This window comes from Pseudophryne corroboree, chromosome 2 (genome assembly GCF_028390025.1).
Source record: "Pseudophryne corroboree isolate aPseCor3 chromosome 2, aPseCor3.hap2, whole genome shotgun sequence".
Classification (NCBI taxonomy): domain Eukaryota; kingdom Metazoa; phylum Chordata; class Amphibia; order Anura; family Myobatrachidae; genus Pseudophryne; species Pseudophryne corroboree.
In genome coordinates, this window is record NC_086445.1 from 307,890,748 (window position 1) to 307,913,083 (window position 22,336).

A 22,336-nucleotide genomic window follows, 5' to 3' on the forward strand; every position below is an offset into this window, starting at 1 on the left:
GCATAACAAATGTATTAGCCTCAAAATTGCACAGAATATTTTAATTAATGGAATTCCAGTTGATTTTTTTCATTTAACCCATTGGTGGTATGCATTCTAGTCATATAATCCATTTGGATTTTTAACCAGCAGATAATTTGTCCTATCTCCTCCTCTCAATGAAAGTGGCCTGTGGTCTATGATAAAGTATTTGAGGGATTCTAAACTATGCACAGCAGGTCTGAAATGTTTTGCACCAGTTTGTCAATTCATCAACCTTGTAATGTTAGATGAATGGCAGATCGACGGGCAGTCATACTTTCAGTAAATTTACGAGTAGTCTGCCCCACGTAGTATAGCCCATATGGACAGACAATTATGTCAAACAACTAGTTGGTATGTAGATGTTTAAATGATTTACACTGTATTAGATGTACACATGTGGCACAGCCACAATATTTATAGCTTCCAGGGTTTTTTTGTAGATATTGGGGGTAGAGAGATGTCTTTTACCAGTTATATCTGCCCTTACCAGATGATCACGTAAATTGCAGCCTCTCTTGAAGGCAAGCAACTGGTCTACTATTACTTAAACCCCCAGATCAGTGATCACTATTGGCCAAAGTGCCTGTGTTGCTCTTTTAATTACAGGACTTGCAGTAGTATAATCAGTGGTCCAAGGGATAAGGTTTATTGTATCCCATTTAGCAGGAAAAGAAGATCATCTCTAGGAATTTATAACACTTTATGTTTCTGCTCACTAAGTATCTTACCATCATAGCCACATGCTAAGAATCTCAAGGATATCAATCTTTTTAGGAATATTATCAATATCACTAGTGATGCGCACAATTCACATCATTTGTGATAATGGTAAACCATTTTTGAGGGATTCGGGATGGTGGCTAGATGACATCAAAAAGGTATTTCTATCAGTATCTTTAGTAAATACCTCAGTTGAAATAGTGTTATATCTTATAATAACTTTCACATATAGAAAATGTATATCCTCCATACTATATGTGTACCTGAATTTTATGGGAGACATGCTGTTATTAATGTCCACCATTAAATATTCAAGAACTTCCACCCCCGTCCACAATAAAAACACATCATCAATATTTCTTGTATACCACATGATGTGCTTTCTAATCTCCTGATTTTGAAAAAATAATTGTTATTCTTCCTCAAACATAAATACATTTGCATAGGAGGGTGCTAAGGCCGACCCCATGGCACACTCCTTAAACTGGAGATAAAAATTTCCATCAAAGAGGAATTCATTTTTAGTTAATGTCATTTCCAAAAGCAACAGAAACAGAGTATGATCAAAATCATCAGGACTTAAATCCTTTTCCAGGAATTTGCGCATGGCATATAGTCCACCAGTGTGTAAGATAGATGTGTACAAACTGCACAAATCAAAACACACTAGTTGAGTCCCAGAAGGGATGTTATTGAATTCCAAAATATTATTCAAAAATTAGGTTGTGTCTTTAAGAAATGATCAAATAGTAACGGCTGTAATATGAAGTCCACTAATTTTGCTGTAGGCTGCAGGAGAGAATCTCATGCCGATATCATGGGCCATCTAGGTGGCTTATCCTTATTTTTATGTATCTTTAGTAAAGTATAAGGCACCAGAACTTTTGGAAATTGAAAAGTAAGGGCTTTATGGCGCTGTGATGGAATCTTATGAGAGAACTTTGCTTCATCCAATGTACGCAAAAGTTCCCTTTGGTAGTCCACAGTCAGGTCCTTTTGCAGTTTCTTATGGACCTCAGTGTCTGAAAGTTGGGACATAATTTCCTCACGATAATCCTTTAGTCTTGGAGGACAATGGCCCCACCTTTAATGGCTGGATTACTATATCCTCATCGTACTCTAGGTCTTTGAGGGCCTTAATCTTCTCCTTTGATAAATTATGTCTAATTTTGCAAGGGACTGAAGCACATTTGTCCACTACTTTATCCATAATTCTCCCAAAGGTTTTCAGGGAGGCGTTAGTTGATACTGGGTCAAATGATGATCTAGACGAGGACCTGAGAAAATCATCAAAAACTTTATTAGATGAAACTTGCCTGGTATCATGTTGGAAATATTTCTTGTGTCTTAGTTTCCATGCAAAATTATGAGAATCTCATTTGCAATTAATCATTTTGAATTTATTTTAGAGATGTGCAGCGGGCATTTTTCGTGTTTTGTGTTTTGTGTTTAATTCTAATTCCACTTTCGTGTTTTGGTTTTGGCTTGGTTTTGCCAAAACCACCCTTTCGCATTTTGGTTTTGGTTTTGGATCTGGATGATTTTTTTAAAAAAAACATAAAAACAGCTAAAGTCACAGAATTTGGGGGTAATTTTGCTCCTCCGGTATTATTAACCTCAATAACATTAATTTCCACTCATTTCTAGTCTATTCTGAACACCTCACACCCCAAAATATTGTTTTTAGGCCTAAAAGTTGCACCCAGGTAGCTGTATGTCTAAGCTAAGCGACACGTGTGCGGCACAAACACCTGGCCCATCTAGGAGTGTCACTGCAGTTGCAGATAAGATGGCACTATTCAAAAACTAGTCCCCAAACAGCACATGATGTAAAAAAGAAAAAGAGGTGCAATTAGGTAGCTGGATGGCCAAGCTAAATGAAACAAGTATGTGGCACAAACATCTGGCCCATCTAGGAGTGGCACTGCAGTTACAGACAGGATGGCACAAAAAAACTAGTCCCCTAACAGCACATGATGCAAAGAAGAAAAAGAGGTGCAATGAGGTAGCTGGATGGCCAAGCTATGCAACACAAGTGTGTGGCACAAACATCTGGACCATCTAGGATTGGCACTGCAGTTACAGACAGGATGGCACAAAAAAAACTAGTCCCCAAACAGCACATGATGCAAAGAAGAAAAAGAGGTGCAAGATGGAATTGTCCTTGGGCCCCCCCACCAAACCCTTATGTTGTATAAACAGGACATGCACACTTTACCAAACCCATCATTTCAGCGACAGGGTCTGCCACATGACTGTTGCTGAAATGACTGGTTTGTTTGGGCCCCCACCAAAAAAGAAGCAATCTCTCCTTGCACAAACTGGCTCTACAGAGGCAAGATGTCCACCTCATCCTCATCCTCCAATTCCTCACCCCTTTCATTGTATACATCCTCCTCACAGAGTATTAATTCGTCCCCACTGGAATCCATCATCACATGTCCCTGGTAAAGGTCTTCCTGGTGGAATTTATAATTCATTTTGATGAACATCATTTTCTCCACATTTAGTGGTAGTAACCCTTACGCCGATCACTGACAAGGTTGCCGGCAGCACTAAACACTCTTTCGGAGTACATACTGGAGGGGGTGCAACTTAGGTAAAGCCAGTTTGTGCAAGGGCTTCCAATTTTCCTCTTTTTCCTGCCAGTATACATACGGACTGTCTGACATGCCTACTTGGATGCTGTCACTCATATAATCCTCCACCATTCTATCAATGGTTAAAGAATCATATGCAATGACAGTAGACATATCAGTAATCGTTGGCATGTCCTTCAGTCCAGACCAGATGTCAGCTTTTGCTCCTGTCTGCCCTGCATCACTGCTAGTGGGTGGGCTAGAAAATCTAGAAAATCTTATCCTTTTCCTTGCAGCCTCAGTGGCAGGAGATATTGAAGGATGAGCTGTTGACGGGTCATGTTCCGCTTGAGTTGACAATTTACTAACCAGCAGGTCTTTGCACCCCAGCACACTTGTGTCTGCTGGAAAGGGAGATACAACGTAGGCTTTAAACCTAGGATCAAGCAGGGTGGCCAATATGTAGTGCACTGATTTCAACAGATTGACCACCTTTGAATCCTGGCAAAGCGAATGAAGGACTCCATCCACAAGTCCCACATACTTTGCGGAACCGCTCCGTCTTAGCTCCTCCTTCAATTTATCCAGCTGCTTCTGCAAAAGCCTGATGAGGGGAATGACCTGACTCAAGCTGGCAGTGTCTGAACTGAGTTCACGTGTGGCAAGTTCGAAGAGTTGGAGAACCTTGCACAACACGGAAATAATTCTCCACTGCGCTTGAGTCAGGTGCATTACCCCTCCTTTGCATATATCATAGGCGGATGTATAGGCTTGAATGTCCTTTTGCTGCTCCTCCATCCTCTGAAGCATATAGAGTGTTGAATTCCACCTCGTTACCAATTCTTGCTTCAGTTGATGGCGGGGCAGGTTCAGGAGTGTTTGCTGGCACTCCAGTCTTCGTCATGCAGTGGCAGAATGCTGAAAGTGGCCCGCAATTTTTCGGGCCAATGACAGCATCTCCTGCACACCCCTGTAATTTTTTAAAAAAATTCTGCACCACCAAATTAATTGTATATGCTAAACATGGGACATGCTGGAATTTGCCCAGAAGTAATGCACGCACAATATTGGTGGCGTTGTCCGATATCACAAATCCCCAGGAGAGTCCAATTGGGGTAAGCCATTCTTCGATGATGTTCCTCAGTTTCCATAAGTTTGTCAGCTGTGTGCCTCTTAAGGAAAGCAGTGATACATAGCATAGCCTGCCTAGGAATGAGTTGGCGTTTGCGAGATGCTGCTACTCGTGCCACTGCTGTTGTTGCTGCGGGAGGCCATACATCTACCCAGTGGGCTGTTACAGTCATATAGTCCTTAGTCTGTCCTGTTCCACTTGTCCACATGTCTGTGGTTAAGTGGACAATGGATACAACTGTATTTTGTAGGACACTGGTGACTCTTTTTCTGACGTCTGTGTACATTCTCAGTATCTCCTACCTTGAGAAGTGGAACCTAGAAAGGATTTGATACTGGGGACACAGCACCTCAAGCAATTCTCTATGTCCCACTGAACTAATGGTGGATACCGGACGCACATCTATCACCAACATAGCTGTCAAGTCCTCAGTTATCCACTTTGCAAAAGGATGACTGCTGTCATATTTCATCTTCCTTACAAAGGACTGTTGGACAGTCAATTGCTTACTGGAAGTAGTACAAGTGGTCTTCCGACTTCCCCTCTGGGATGATGATCGACTCCCAGCAGCAACAACAGCAGCAGTGGCAGCAACAGCAGGCGTACTACTCAAGGATCCTACGGAGGAATCTCGGTTAGGAGAGGAGTCCTCAGTCTTGACAGTGACATGGCCTGCAGGACTACTGACGTTCCTGACTGAGGAGGAAGTTGACATTGAGGGAGTTGGTGGTGTGTCTTGCAGGAGCTTGGGTACAGGAGGAAGACGGGATTTAGGTGTCAGTGGACTGCTTACACTCTTACCCAAAGTTTCACAACTTGACAATGACTTCTGATAAATGTGCAGCAGGTGACGTATAAGGGAGGATGTTCCTAGGTGGTTAACATCCTTACCCCTACTTATTACAGATTCACAGAAGCAACAGATGGCTTGACACCTGTTGTCCGGATTTGTGGAGAAATAATTCCACACCAAAGAGGTGGCTATTTTGGTAGTTTGCTCTGGCATCACAATGGGCTTCTGCATCCCACTGACAACAGGTGTCTACCCCGTTGCCTGACTTAAACAAAGCACGTCACCATCAGAATCCTCATCATCAACTTCCTCCTCTGCGCCAGCAATACCCATATCCTCATCCTGGTGTACTTCATCAGTGACATCTTCAATTTGAATAACAGGAACTGGACTGTGGGTGCTCCTTCCAGCACTTGCAGGGGGCTTGCAAATGGTGGAAGGAGCCACCTCTTCCCGTCCAGTGTTGGGAAGGTCAGGCATCGCAACCACCGACACACTTGTACTCTCCTTGGGGATTTGTGATACCATCTCAGAATGAACAGTTCTTTTCTGTGATCTTTCCAGCTTAACTCTTTAAATTTTTCTAGTGGGAGGATGAGGGCTTCCATCACCATGTGAAGCTGAATCACTAGCCATGAACATAGGCCAGGGCCTCAGCCGTTCCTTGCCACTCCGTGTCGTAAATGGCATATTGGCAAGTTTACGTTTCTACTCAGACGATTTAAATTTCTTTTTTTTGGTTCATTTTACTGAACTTTGGCTTTTTGGATTTTACATGCTCTCTACTATCACATTGTGCATTGGCCTTGGCAGATGACGTTAATGGCATTTCATCATCTATGTCATGGATAGTGGCAGCAGCTGCAGCACTAGGAGGAAGTGGTTCTTCTTTATTTTTCCCTATTTTATCCTCAAATTTTTGTTCTCCATTATTTTTTGTGAGTTATATAAGACAATATGCGCACAGGAATGACTGGAATGACTGATGGCCAGGACACTACCACTGGTCTGATGCAACACAATACAACAACACTGTAAGGGACTTGTGGTTGTTGTTATTATTATTATTATATGGCAGCAGTGGACATATAGCAGCAGCGTATATCGTCACTGGAATGACTGATGGACAGGACACTACCACTGGTCTGATGCAGCACAATATAATAACACTGTAAGGGACTTGTGGTTGTTGTTATTAATATTATTATTATACGGCTGCAGTGGACATATAGCAGCAGCGTATATCGGCACTGGAACGACTGATGGACAGGACAGTACCACTGGTCTGATGCAGCATAACACAACAACACTGTAAGGGACTTGTGGTTGTTGTTGTTATTATTATTATTATACGGCAGCAGTGGACATATAACAGCAGCGTATATCGTCACTGGAATGACTGATGGACAGGACACTACCACTGGTCTGATGCAGCACAATATAACAACTCTGTAAGGGACTTGTAGTTGTTGTTATTATTATTATATGGCAGCAGTGGACATATAGCAGCAGTGTATATCGTCACTGGAATGACTGATGGACAGGACACTACCACTGGTCTGATGCAGCACAACACCACTTTATACAGCTACACTGGATATATGGCAACAGAGGACACCAACACTGTGACTGGCTGGACTGATGCAGCACAATACACTGACTACACTGGACTGGACAGCACAACACAGCACCACTTTATACTGCTACACTGGATATATGGCAGCAGAGGACACCAACACTGTGACTGGCTGGACTGATGCAGCACAATACACTGACTACACTGGACTGGACAGCACAACACAGCACCACTTTATACAGCTACACTGCATATATGGCAGCAGAGGACACCAACACTGTGACTGGCTGGAATGATGTAGCACAATACACTGACTACAATGGACTAGCACAACACAGCACCACTTTATACAGCTACACTGCATATATAGCAGCAGAGGACACCAACACTGTGACTGGCTGGACTGATGCAGCACAATACAGCACAAGACTCGCCACCCCACTTTCCCGCCCCCACACAGACACTGAACACTGAGGACACGTCCTTTCAATACACTCTCCGAGACTGGAGTGAAAATGGCCGCAACGCGTGGCTATTTATATGGAATACAAAATCCCGCAAGAATCCGACAGCGGGATGATGACGTTTTGCCGCATTTGGTTGTGGGAAAACCTGAGCCTGGCTCGGAACCGAGCTCGGAAGGCAAAGTCCGGTAGGGTTCGGTTCTCTGAGAACAGAACCAGCTCATCTCTAATTTATTTGTGGGGACGAAGCTCAATTCCTTATTCAGGACCTTAGTCTCCAAGTGACTGAAAGTTCTTAATAACAGGTTGAAAATTAGGTTTTCTTTTTCTCCCCAGCTTTTTTGCCACCTCTTATTCTGCCCACCCCTGTGGGTGGGAGGTCTCCAGTGGGGGGTACTGTTTCTCCAGTGCCTGCTCCCAAAGGGACACATAGTGGTATAGTGGCATCGTCAGGTTCCGAGACAGCAAACTCTCTTTTGCTATTGGAGGTATTTCTGTCACTTTGGCCACTCCGGGCCCTTTTCTGCCAAGGTCTCCTTTTAAAGGACATTAGTCTAGTACTCTCAGTGTTGTCACCTCCTGCTAGCAACCTGTATACTTTATTTTCTTCAAAATCCATGTCCACATTTTATTTCTTATTTCTCTTAAATTTCATTAAGTTTCTCTTATAATTTTCACACTGTACCTCAAGTTCATGGAGCAAATTATGACTTGTTTCTGCCTGTAAGGTTGGCTTGAAGTCTCTGTCAAAGTCCAACAGTTTGGAGCATGTCAACTGTAGTACCCTCTTAGCTTCCTAAATCACTGTGATCATAAGATCAAAAGCACACTTGTTAAGTATAGCAATCCATTTCTTTATAATGTCCAGATTGTATCGGCCTATTGTTGGTACTTTATGTACTCTGAAGCCCCTTGGTATCTTGTGCTCTCTGCAAAATTGAGATAAAGCGATGCCATGCAATAGATTTCTATCTCACTGTGTTTTGATTTAAATAGATAATTGTAGAGGTCCTCAGAGTTTTGTACTAGATCATTGATAGTCAGTGTGTCTTTGAATAAAATCATGTCGATCTCAGCATCTGAGAAGCTAAATGTACTTTAGTTCCAAGTTCTGACATAGAAACATTGTAACAACCATATGTATATTGTAACTGAATAGTATGGGAAGAGGCTTCTATAGTAAAGAAGCCAGTAGATAGAATAAAAACAAAAATAAAGTACAAAAATTAATATAAGGTCCCCTAAAAAATACAGTGGTGCCTTTCAACTTATGCTAGAAAGGATTAGAATACAAATCCAAATACTGCTGGCACTCTTAAATGATAATTGCTGCTCCTGTGCCCAGACTGAAGATAGACATACTTTCAAAAAAGAGACATGAAAGGTATATTGCCCCATGGTCAACGTTTCGGGGGTATTAGCCCCATCATCAGGATCATATAACAAAAAATACAGACAACAACAAAGTGCACTTACCCACATACTCCCTATGTAGTTTACATAATTGCCCATGTGGATTATACTATGTGGGGCAGACTACTCGTAAAGTTACTGAAAGAATGACTGCCCATTGGTCTGCCATTCCTATAACATTACAAGGCAGATCAATTGACCAACCAGTGGCAAAACATTTAAAAACAGCTGGGTATAGGTTAGAATCCCTCAAGTACTTTATCATAGACCATGGTCCACTTTCATTAAGTGGAGGCGATAGGGCATAGTCTCTGCTGTTTAAAGAATAAAAATGGATTTTCCAACTAGGATGCATAGCACCCAATAGGTTAAAAAAAAAAATCAACTTAAAATCCGTTAATTAAAATATTCTGTGCAATTTTGAAGCTAATACATGTGTTATGCTGCTACTATGTATTGTATTGATATACTTTGGGAAGTTTGTGTACACTGATTTTAATATTTGTACATTTATTTTTAATGTATACTGAAAAAAAAATGTTTTACAATTGTTTTAGGTACACTGCTGGGTGCACCTTGAAGGGACCAACTTCTGGACTTGTCTGATACTCTTCTGCCTTGTGAAATGCATTAGCAAAGCCAGGTGGAAGGCATAGTGGTGGTTGCCGGGCAACTGCTAGATTGAAAGCTGGATAGGAAGGAGTGATGCGTCATCCAGAGGACGGCACCTTGAGCGTGTACGCTGGGCTGGACCTGCATGCCATGGGGGTACATATATGTGGGTAAGTGCATTTTTGTCTGTATTTTTTGTTATAGCATCCTGACGATGGGGCTAATACCCCAGAAACATTTACCACGGGGCAACATACCTTTCATGCTGAACAAGTCTACTGAGTGCCAGTCTCTTTTTTGAACAAATGTCTATCTTCAAGCACCGGAGCAGCTGTTAAGAGTGCCAGCAGTATTAGGATATATATATATATATATATATATGTATATATATATATTAGATCTATACTGTATGTGTATATATATATCTATATGTATATATCTACATGGGTTTTGTGTTTTGGTTTTGGATTCGGTTCCGCGGCTGTGTTTTGGGTTCGGACGCGTTTTGGCAAAACCTCCCTTAAAAATGTTTTACGTTTTTTTCCAAAACCCCTCAAAAATAGCTTAAATCATAGAATTTGTGGGTAATTTTGATCCTATAGTATTATCAACCTCAATAACCAAAATTTTTCACTCATTTCCTGTCTATTCTGGACACCTCACAATTTTATTTTTAGTCTTAAAATTTGCGCTGAGGTCGCTGGATGACTAAGCTAAGCGACCCAAGTGGGCGGCACAAACACCTGGCCCATCTAGGAGTGGCACTGCAGTGTCAGACAGGATGGCACTTAAAAAAATTGTCCCCAAACATCACATGATGCAAAGATAAATAAAAAAGGAGGTGCAAGATGGAATTGTCCTTGGGACCTCCCACCCACCCTTATGTTGTATAAACACGACATGCACACTTTAACAAACCCATCATTTCAGCGACAGGGACAGCCACACAACTGTGGCTGAAATGACTGGTTGGTTTGGGCCCCCACCAAAAAAAAAAGCAATCAATCTCTCCTTGCTCAAACTGGCTCTACAGAGGCAAGATGACGACCTCATCATCATCCTCTGATTCCTCACCCCTTTCACTGTGTACATCCCCCTCCTCACAGAGTATTAATTAGTTCCCACTGGAATCCACCATCACAGGTCCCTGTGTACTTTCTGGAGGCAATTGCTGGTAAAAGTCTCCACAGAGGAATTGATTATAATTCATTTTTATGAACATCATTTTCTCCACATTTTGTGGAAGTAACCTCGTACGCCGATCGCTGACAAGGTGACCAGCTGCACTAATCACTCTTTCAGAGTACACACTGGAGGGGGGGGGGGGGGGGGCAAATTAGGTAAAATAAAGCCAGTTTATGCAAGGGCCTCTAAATTGCCTCTTTTTCCTGCCAGTATACGTACGGACTGTATGACGTGCCTACTTGGATGCTGTCACTCATATAATCCTCCACAATTCTTTCAATTGTGACAGAATCATATGCAGTGACAGTAGACGACATTTCAGTAATTGTTGGCAGGTCATTCAGTCCGGACCAGATGTCAGCACTTGCTCCAGACTGCCCTGCATCACCGCCAGCAGGTGGTTTTGGAAATCAGATCCTTTTCCTGACATCTCCAGTGGTGGTAGAAAATGAAGGAGGAGCTGTTGGTGGGTCATGTTCCGCTTGACTTGACAAATGTCTCACCAGCAGGTCTTTGAACATGTGCAGACTTGTGTCTGCCGCAAAGAGAGATACAACCCTGGCTTTAAACCAAGGATCGAGCACGGTGGCCAAAATGTAGTGCTCTGATTTCAACAGATTGACCACCCGTGAATCCTGGTTGAGCAAATGAAGGCCTCCATCAACAAGTCCCACATGCCTAGCGGAATCGCTCCATTTTAGCTCCTCCTATAATCTCTCCAGCTGTTTCTGCAAAAGCCTGATGAGGGGAATGACCTGACTCAGGCTGGCAGTGTCTGAACTGACTTCACGTGTGGCAATTTCAAAGGGTTGCAGAACCTTGCACAACGTTGAAATCATTCTCCACTATATCGTAGGCAGACGTATAGGCTTGAATGGCCTTTTGCTGCTCCTCCATCCTCTGAAGCATATAGAGGGTTGAATTCCACCTCGTTACCATCTCTTGCTTCAGCTGATGGCGGGACAGGTTCAGGAGTGTTTGCTGGTGCTCCAGTCTTCGGCACACGGTGGCTGAATGCCAAAAGTGGCCCGCAATTCTTCAGGCCACCGACAGCATCTCTTGCACGCCCCTGTCATTCTTAAAAAAATTCTGCACCACCAAATTCATTGTATGTGCAAAACATGGGACGTGCTGGAATTTGCCCACATGTAATGCACGCACAATATTGGTGGCGTTGTTCGATGTCACAAATCCCCAGTAGAGTCCAATTTGGGTAAGCAAATCTGCGATGATGTTCCTTAGTTTCCGTAAGAGGTTGTCAGCTGTGTGCCTCTTATGGAAAGCGGTGATACAAAGCGTAGCCTGCCTTGGAATGAGTTGGCGTTTGCGAGATGCTGCTACTGGTGCTGCTGCTGCTGTTCTTGCTGCGGGAGGCAATACATCTACCCAGTGGGCTGTCACAGTCATATAGTCCTTAGTTTGCCCTGCTCCACTTGTCCACATGTCCGTGGTTAAGTAGACATTGGGTACAACTGCATTTTTTAGGACACTGGTGACTCTTTTTCTGACGTCTGTGTACATTCTCAGGTATTGCCTGCCTAGAGAAGTGGAACCTAGATGGCATTTGGTACCGGGGACACACTACCCCAAGAAATTCTCTAAGTCCCTGTGAACTAACGGTGGATACCGGATGCACGTTTAACACCAACACAGTTGCCAAGGCCTGAGTTATCCGCTTTGCAACAGGATGACTGCTGTGATATTTCATCTTGCTCGCAAAGGACTGTTGGACAGTCAATTGCTTACTGGAAGTAGTATAAGTGGTCTTCCGACTTCCCCTCTGGGATGATGATCGACTCCCAGCAGCAACAACAGCAGCAGTGCCAGCAGCAGTAGGCGTTACACTCAAAGATCCATCGGAGGAATCCCAGTCAGGAGAGGACTCGTCAGACTTGCCAGTGACATGGCCTGCAGGACTATTGGCATTCCTGTCTAAGGAGAAAATTGACACTGAGGGAGTTGGTGGTGTGGTTTGCACTGGGAGCTTGTGTACAAGAGGAAAAAGGGATTTAGTTGGCAGTGGACTGCTTCCACTGTCACCCAAAGTTTTTGAACTTGTCAATGACTTCTGATGAATGCGCTCCTGGTCACATATAAGGGAGTATGTTCCTAGGTGGTTAACGCCCTTACCCCTACTTATTACAGCTTGATAAAGGCAACACATGGCTTGACACCAGTTGTCCTCATTTCTGTTGAAATTATTTCACACCGAAGAGGTGATTTTTTTGGTATTTTGACCAGGCATGTCAATGGCCTTATTCATCCAACGGACAACAGGTGTATCCCTGGGTGCCTGACTTAAACAAACCACCTCTCCATCAGATTCCTCCTTGTCACTTTCCTCCTCAGCACCAGCAACACCCATATCCTCATCCTGGTGTACTTCAACAGTGACATCTTCAATTTGAATATCAGAAACTGGATTGTGGATGCTCCTTCCAGCACTTGAAGGATGTGTACAAATGGTGGAAGGAGCCACCTTTTCCCGTCCAGTGTTGGGAAGGTCAGGCATCGCAACCAACACAATTGTTCTCTCCTTGGGGATTTGTGATTTAGAAGAACGCACAGTTCTTTGCTGTTCTCTTGCCAGCTTAACTCTTTTCATTTTTCTAGCGGGAGGATGAGTGCTTCCATCCTCATGTGATGCTGAACCACTAGCCATGAACATAGGCCAGGGCCTCAGCCGTTCCTTGCCATATGGCATATTGGCAAGTTTACGCTTCTCCTCAGATGATTTTAATTTAGATTTTTGGGTCATCATTTTATTGAACTTTTGCTTTTTGGATTTTACATGCTCTCTACTGTGACATTGGGCATCGGCCTTGACAGACGACGTTGATGGCATTTCATCATCTCTGCAATGACTAGTGGCAGCAGCTTCAGCATTAGGTGGAAGTGGATCTTGATCTTTTCCTATTTTACACTCCACATTTTTGTTCTCCATTTTTTAATGTGTTAAATTAGATGCCAGTAATACTATTATATAAAAAGTAATGGCCTACTGTACTATACTACTATATACTGCTCACAACAATGCAGCACAGATATGGATACTAGAAGTGACACAGAGCTGCACGATACAGCAATCGCCTACTGTACTGTACTACTATATTTACTGGTGGTCACCAAAATGCTGCACTGTACTACTATATACTGCTCACAACAATGCACCACAGATATGGATACTTGAAGTGACACGTAGCTGCAAGATACAGCAATGGCCTACTGTACTGTACTACAATATATACTGGTGGTCACCAAAATGCTGCACTGTACTTCTATATACTGCTCACAACAATGCAGCACAGATATGGATAATTGAAGTGACACAGAGCTGCAAGATACAGCAATGGCCTACTGTACTGTACTGCTATATATACTAGTGGTCACCAAAATGCTGCACTGTACTACTATATGCTGCTCACAACAATGCAGCACAGATATGGATACTTGAAGTGACACAGAGCTGCAAATTACAGCAATGGCCTACTGTACTGTAATACTATATTTACTGGTGGTCACCAAAATGCTGCACTGTACTACTATATACTGCTCAGAACAATGCAGCACATATATGGATACTTGAAGTGACATGGAGCTGCAAGATACAGCAATGGCCTACTGTACTGTACTACTATATACTGGTGGTCACCAAAATGCTGCACTGTACTTCTATATACTGCTCACAACAATGCAGCACAGATATGGATAATTGAAGTGACACGGAGCTGCAAGATACAGCAATGGCCTACTGTACTGTACTGCTATATATACTTGTGGTCACCAAAATGCTGCACTGTACTACTATATACTGCTCACAACAATGCAGCACAGATATGGATACTTGAAGTAACACAGAGCTGCAAGATACAGCAATGGCCTACTGTACTGTACTGCTATATATACTAGTGGTCACCAAAATGCTGCACTGTACTACTATATACTGCTCACAACAATGCAGCACAGATATGGATACTTAAAGTAACACAGAGCTGCAATATACAGCAATGGCCTACTGTACTGTACTACTATATATACTGGTGGACACAAAAATGCTGCACTGTACTACTATATACTGCTCACAACAATGCAGCACAGATATGGATACATGAAGTGACATGGAGCTGCAATATACAGCAATGGCCTACTGTACTGTACTGCTATATATACTAGTGGTCACCAAAATGCTGCACTGTATACTGCTCACAACAATGCAGCACAGATATGGATACTTGAAGTAACACAGAGCTGCAAGATACAGCAATGACCTACTGTACTGTACTACTATATATACTAGTGGACACAAAAATGCTGCACTGTACTACTATATACTGTTCACAACAATGCAGCACAGATATGGATACTTGAAGTGACACGGAGCTGCAAGATACAGCAATGGCCTACTGTACTGTACTACTAAATACTGGTGGTCACCAAAATGCTGCACTGTACTACTATATACTGCTCAGAACAATGCAGCACAGATATGGATACTTGAAGTGACACAGAGCTGCAAGATACAGCAATGGCCTATTGTACTGTACTACTATATACTGGTGGTCACCAAAATGCTGCACTGTACTACTATATACTGCTCACAACAATGCAGCACCGATATGGATACTTGAAGTGGCACAGAGCTGCAAGATACAGCAATGGCCTACTGTACTGTACTACTATACTGATGGTCACCAAAATGCTGCACTGTACTACTATATAGTATATACTGGTCACACAACAATGCAGCAGATATTGAGCACTGATCAGGATACTAGAACTGTATCTGTGTTGTTTTTCTTGGGCAACAATTGGCTATTGACAACACTATTCTCTGGACCACCATGCCTCAACTTGCTTAAGTAGCAGCTATCTCCCATGCCGAGAGGTATTCACTTTATTCTCTACAGTCCTACCATGCTGGACCTGCCCGATCTCGTCTGATCTTGGAAGCCAAGCAGCATTGGGCCCTGTCAGTACCAGAATGAACGACCCTCTGGGAATACTGGGTACTGTAGTATTAAGGAACATACCTTCCGTCGATCAGCAAATTTCATTGCAAGTGAACATTGCAGAATACTTACCTCAGCTGACTACTGTAATAGGAGTCCGGATTTATAAAAGCCGTTTTTTTCTTGAATCTCTCTTATGAATATACAAGTGTTTGTCAAATCATAAGTTGATAGAGATAACAAGAATTTTCATATTTTCGCTCTTCACAAACGTCTAACATTAATACTCGCTTAAAATCCAGTGGGTGTACAGACAAACTTTCTGCCACCCACTTCAAATCAAGTGAGTGACATATCACTATATCGTTACCCAATACATGCTATTTAATACTTGTTTTAATCAATTTTGCTGATTTATACAGCAACTTTTTTATATTATCCTTTTCGTCTGTAGAGTACATTAAAAGTTAAGTTTTATTGTTGCATATACATTCTATGGTTTCATAACTTTACTAATCAGTCAATTTAAATAAAGTGTGCCCCAGAGAGACATAATAAATAGTCTTTTTTTGCTTCTCTGCAAATCAACCCTCAAATAGTTTGGTCTGAACTAAATGTCCGGGAGCACCGCCAACCCTGTTCTACCTCAAAAGCCTCTTTAGGCGAAGTCGGTAGCTTTATGTTGGTCACCAATTTTTCTGCATATGGTATCAAAATTATATAATAATTTTGTACAATCTGGCCCAGTGCAGATTCCAAAAACCTCCACCCAATATACCTGCAGATATTGCAATGACCGCACTTATAACATCCCACACATCTCGGCAGGGATGTTGGTGTTTCATAACTCTTTAACATGCTGGGTGCAAGGAGGTCCTTCAGATTCTGAGATTTCCTGAAGACCATCTGAGGTTCACTTGGTAGATAGTCCTTCAGGACGGGGTCCATTAGTAAAATATTAGTAAAATATTCCAATGTGTCCTGAGTGCTGTCCTAATCTGATTTTCATGCCTGCTCTCAGTAGTGACAAATCTGATGCTGTCCTCTTTCTTCTCTTTTGGTTTATACCTCAGTAGTTGTCTCCTCTCTAAGGCCTTTGCTTTTGTGTTGGCTTCTTCCAAAATATATTGAGGATATCCCTTTTCCTTAAACCTCTCTGTGTACACAGATAATTGTGAGTCACGGTCTTCTGTAATTTTGCAGTTTTGTGTAATCCTGTTGAACTGTGAAAAGGGAATGTTGTTTTTCCATCGTTTAAGATGGTTACTTTTGTAATGTACATAACTGTTTATGTCAACATGTCTAATAAAGTTCTTTGTTACATTCTCCTTTCCCGAATGTGTTAATACGAGGTCTAGAAATTCTACCTGCTCTGTGCTGTCATTAGGCGTGAATTTCAGGTTCATATTATTATCTGATATATATGTTAAAAAGTCCTTTAAACTGGATCCATCACCATCCCATATAATTAAAATATCATCTATATATCTTTTATAAAATATGATATTTTGTTTAAAAGGGTGATTCGTGTGAACAGATTCATTTTCCCAGTGGCCCATAAATAGTTTGGCGAAACTGGATGCAAAGATGGTGCCCTTTGCCATCCCGCATATCTGGAGGTAGAAGCGATCCAAAAACTTCAAATAATTATGTTTCAATATAAAATTAATTAGTTCACAGATAAAAATTTGGTGATCCTCAGTGATAAGGTGGTCCTTTTCAAGGAAAAAATTGCATGCCTCAATCCCTTTCTCATGTTGGATGCATGTATAAAGAGATTGCACATCTATGGTGGCCCATCTGTATGTGTCCTTCCATTCCATGAGGTTTAGAAATGAGGTGGTATCCATTAAATATGAAGGTAAGTCTATTACGTATTTTCTTAGGAATATCTCCACATATTTAGACAGGTGTGACATATATATGTATATATACGTAACATCACACAATAACAGTGTTATATATATCTGAGCTTTTTATCCTTTATTATTTTTCTATATATTTTTTTTATTTACATGTGTTATTCAGGATGAATTATAGATACAGCTCCTAATGAATGCCCCATATTTATAATGCACAATAACAATCTTCAGCTGCCCATCTAAGACTCTAAAGTAGTTCTAATTTACATGTCCAAATATAATTGGAAACCTGTTTATCAAAAGGAACAATGCCCATGACAATATGGCCGCCGACACATTTTCCTAACACTAAAGACTGTCTGTGAACTATGGACTCCTTCAGACAAACAATGGTAGTTGCTTGGTCATTCCTGGAGATAATTATATATCAGGTGCAGGAATGGGGGAGGAGTCACAGACAAACAACAGACATAAAAGGGGGGGGGGGTTGCAAATCCCCACCCCTAAATTTCCCTCAGCACAATAAAAATTAACTGTACCCATACCTAAAACTATCTGGTGATAGAAATTCAGAAAATTAGTCACACATGTTTGCAAATGCATGTTTAAGCTGCTGAGTCACTTCACATCTTCTCTGAAATCAGAAATCCTAACACTACATAATAGCAGTGCCCACATAGGGCCATGTAATTTGTCACAGTAGGCCTCATGATAAAGGCTATCACTAAAACACATCCAGACAGAGAGCTAATTTACCCGGGAGCAACCCCCAGGATCTCCCATTGGCACTACAAGGAACAGCATGTCTTCAAAATACTGCTCCCATTCAATGCCTCTCACACACAAGCAAACAAACAATGGTAGTTGCTCGGTCATTCCTGGAGATAATTATATATCAGGTGCTAGAAAGGGGGAGGGGTCACAGACAAACAACAGACAAAAAAGGGGGGTTGCATATCCCCACCCCTAAATTTCCCCCAGCACACTAAAAATTACCTGTAACCATACCTGAACCTATCTGGTAATAGAAATTCAGAGAATTAGTCACACATGTTTGCAAACTATGGACTCCTTAAAGATGGCCACTGCACAGGCTTCTGTCGAGCTAAACTAAACACCATCTGATAGAAGCCAGGACTGGGAACATACAAGCCGGCGCATGTGCAACGGAGGTCTCCGGATACCGGAAGTGGGGCGGAAGTGACGCCAGGGACGTCCTGGACCGGAAGTCTGCATCTATAAATGTTTTCAGAATTTTACATGGTTTAATTATGTATTTCATAATGTAAATAGAGCATTTTAGCCTGCTGCAAACCCCTTTTCATGCAGAGCCTAACAGATGTGTATTTTTTGGTCCCAAATCATTAATTAAGATAATTGCAGGAAGTGATGTAGATAATCACTCCCCTAACCAAACTAGGTTTATATAGATGTTATGTCCCATTTGCACAATTCCCCTTGATGATTTCAGACCAGATGAAATGCATTGGGTGATACCTGATACTACTAAATCTTCAGTTAAGCTTTTTTAATATACCATCCTATCCTTGATATGTACAGCTTTATATATATATATATATATATATATATATTTATTTATATTGCATATTTTTTTATATCCTTTTTTATGTCCTCCTTTTTTCATGTTTTTTTATGTCTCCTAGATTGCCTCACTTTTTTTAAAAAACATACAGATACACATAATAGCTTACTCTGATGTATTATTAATCCTGCGGTTTGTATTTTCTATATATATTTTTTTTCTTTATTTTTTTAAGTGTTATTACTGAAATAAAACCCTGTACATATCTTTTTATAAATATGCAGTCTATTTATATTCATGCCACCAATTGTTGCTTAGAAGTATCTTATCCGTTTTTTCCATTTTAATTTTTAACCTGGCACATGTACTAATGTGGGCTATACTTAAGATACAGCAGACGCCCTTTATACACCGGGGAGTGGCAGATAGAGACTGCACCTCAGGGGTGCAAACTTGCTGACATATTGTGATAAAATAGTCTACTGCATGTTTGGCACTGTTAGTTCTTCCCATATATATATATGTATATATATATATATATATATATACACACACACACACACACACACACACACACACACAGTATATATATATATATATATATATATATAAATCTGTTAGACACGACACTCCAATAAGCTTGATTCAAGCAAGAGCCGGTGCCTCCGTAAAACAACGTATTTCTAGCAAGCAGAAAGACGTGGCACTCACGGCAGTTTTCAATAAACACAGCAAACGGTTGTAGCAGAGCAACGTTTCCGTGGCACCCCACTGTCGTCAGGCTTTATTATTATAAAGCCTGACGACAGTGGGGTGCCACTGAAACGTTGCTCTGCTATAACCGTTTGCTGTGTTTATTGAAAACTGCCGTGAGTGCCACATCTCTCTGCTTGCTCGCTATATATATATATATATATATATATACACACACAGTATATATATATATATACACATACATACACACTAGCTGATTATATATAGATAGATAGATAGATAGATAGATAGATAGATAGATAGATAGATATGTGTATATACAGTATATGTGTAAGAAAAGAAGAGTTACATATATGTGTGTATATATATATATATATATATATTAGCTGAGCCAAGCATTCAGTAGTTTCCTGAGTGCACTGCACTTATAGTCTATAGGTGCACTCAGGAAACTACTGAATGCTTGGCTAAGCTAATATATGTATATAGATAGATAGATAGATAGATAGATAGATCTATATTATCTTTTTTTTTTTTATTTATTTTTATGAGTGCTCCCACAGATCTAATTTTTTTATTTTTTGTAACTTACTATATTTGGCTTGGCCAGTCAGAGGGACAAACATAGGCAGTGCTAAACATGTCTAATAGGTGGTGCCAGACACACTCTGTAGGCAATGCTAGACATGACCCTCCAATCGTGCACCACCTAATAAAATGTGCTGTGCATGTCTATGCTTTCAAGTTCACGACACATTTTCTTGAGTTCTGTAACACTGTTGTGAAACTAAAAGGCTTGATGTTGTGACATATGGGTTTGTATATGCACAAAAGCGATCAAATACATTACAGCTGTCACATCCTGTTATAGTAATGAAATAAGGAACAAGGATCTTCAACTCCATGGGCAAAGATCTATTTTGATGGGTTACAACTGAGTGGTGGTCTGACAAAACTGGTCTTATTTCTAGGTCAGAGACTTCTGATCCAATCTGCAAGACAAGATCAAGAGTATGAACACTTTTGTGTGTAGCAAGAGGAATGACATGTCTGAGGCCCAGAGCATTCATTGTGCATAGGAGGTTTTGGCCATAGCGTGAGAGCTCATCAATGGCCCATGCATTGAAATCCCCAAGGATCATCTATCTTTGATGGGTTGGGTATGCGTGACCGGTGGTCAGAATGCCAGTCAGCATACCTCTGCCAGGATCCAGCAGCGCAATGCCGGCGGAGGGGCAGCATAGCAAGCCCTTTGCGGGCTTGCTGCGCTCACCATGCTGCATGTTCTGTGTCCACAGGTTCTATTCTCACCTTGTGGGTGTCGTGAACACCCAAGAGTGGGAATTGTTTCTGTTTGTCGGCATGGTAATCATTTTGATTTTCAGGGGGCGGGATGTAGGGTGAGGTGTTCTAAGCAGCAGTCTCCTGACCACCAGTCACATAACTGCATCCCTCTTTGATGCTTCATATCTAGACCATCAACATTACCATCACCAACATTATATTTTTTGGTGAGAGGGTCCATTTCAGGTATCCTGAATCTATTCAGCCATCAGATACTTTTGGTACACTCTTGTGTACATATACAGTCCTGAAGGGAATTCAGAATTGTATACACTAGCACACTTGGATATTATTTGTTTTTATTTGATTGGTATAGGTTTTCACTAACAAGGGTTCCATCCTAAGTGCTGCCCCATTATAGCACAAAAGAGGAACATTTTTTTGTATAGATATATACTAATATCTATCTATCTATCTATTTATCTCTATCTATCTATCTATCTATCTTAAGGGTGCTTTGCACCCCCCATGTCCATAGGTTCCCATTATAAAGTTACTTCTCACCGCCATTTGCAACACAGTCCCCAGTGGTCTTATATTCTAATAACAGTACTCCCCTATCCTCTTAGTATCATAAAAAATCTATGATTTATAAACAAACCTCCCCCCTGTAAAAAGTCCCTTTTCCTATACCAGGGTATTTTTTAATAATTTTTTTTACCCCATTCCAGCATAATTTCAATATTTACCTTTATCTCCCCCCTCCCAAACCCCAACTGGTTAAAGTTTACCCTGGGGGTTACCCACCTCCCATGGGTATTTACCCCACTTCCCCATGCACAGTGCAGTGGAGCATGTGTCAGGGAGTACAAATGAACAGTCATCCCTGATGCAGCTGATTACTGCACATGCAGAGATCAGTTAAATTGTGCTGGTAGAGTTGTGATTACCCAGTACATTTGTTACAGAATGCCAGTTGCATGACATTTTGAGGCATGATTCCAGCAGTGATGTCAGTGTTCAGAGATCATTACTGCTGGGTGTAGGGCATTCAGCAGATGGCAGGGGCTGTGGATGGTGGGGGCAGGGCACATCAGGTGCAGTGCATTGCATATGAAGTGACGTGGCCAGATAACGTCCTCCCTGCTCTGATCACATCTCATGTGACCAAACCAGGCAAATGGTTAAACATGATTGCCATTGCTGGAATATGTGAGAGTTTTTCAAGCTCAAACACTCACATTTACTAAGAATTGTGGGGTTGTAGTAAGAACACCGGCTGACGAGATGCCAGCATTCAGGATACCAATGGCAAATTCCCAATAGCCAGAATCCCAATGCACAAGGGCAAATCCTACTCATGGGTGTCCACCACACCCAAAGAGAGGGAATAGATTCTGTGGTGTGCCGGCATTCCGGTGGGTGGGATGCTGCTGGCGGGATTTTGACAGCCAGCATCCCATCCGCCTGTAAAACATATGTAATC

General features: G+C 41.6%; 1 pseudogene; it reads left to right on the forward strand.

The window, feature by feature from the left end:
- The first annotated feature begins 15,397 nt into the window (after positions 1-15,397).
- On the forward strand, positions 15,398-15,516 carry LOC135052444 (5S ribosomal RNA; annotated as a pseudogene).
- Positions 15,517-22,336: the final 6,820 nt, after the last annotated feature.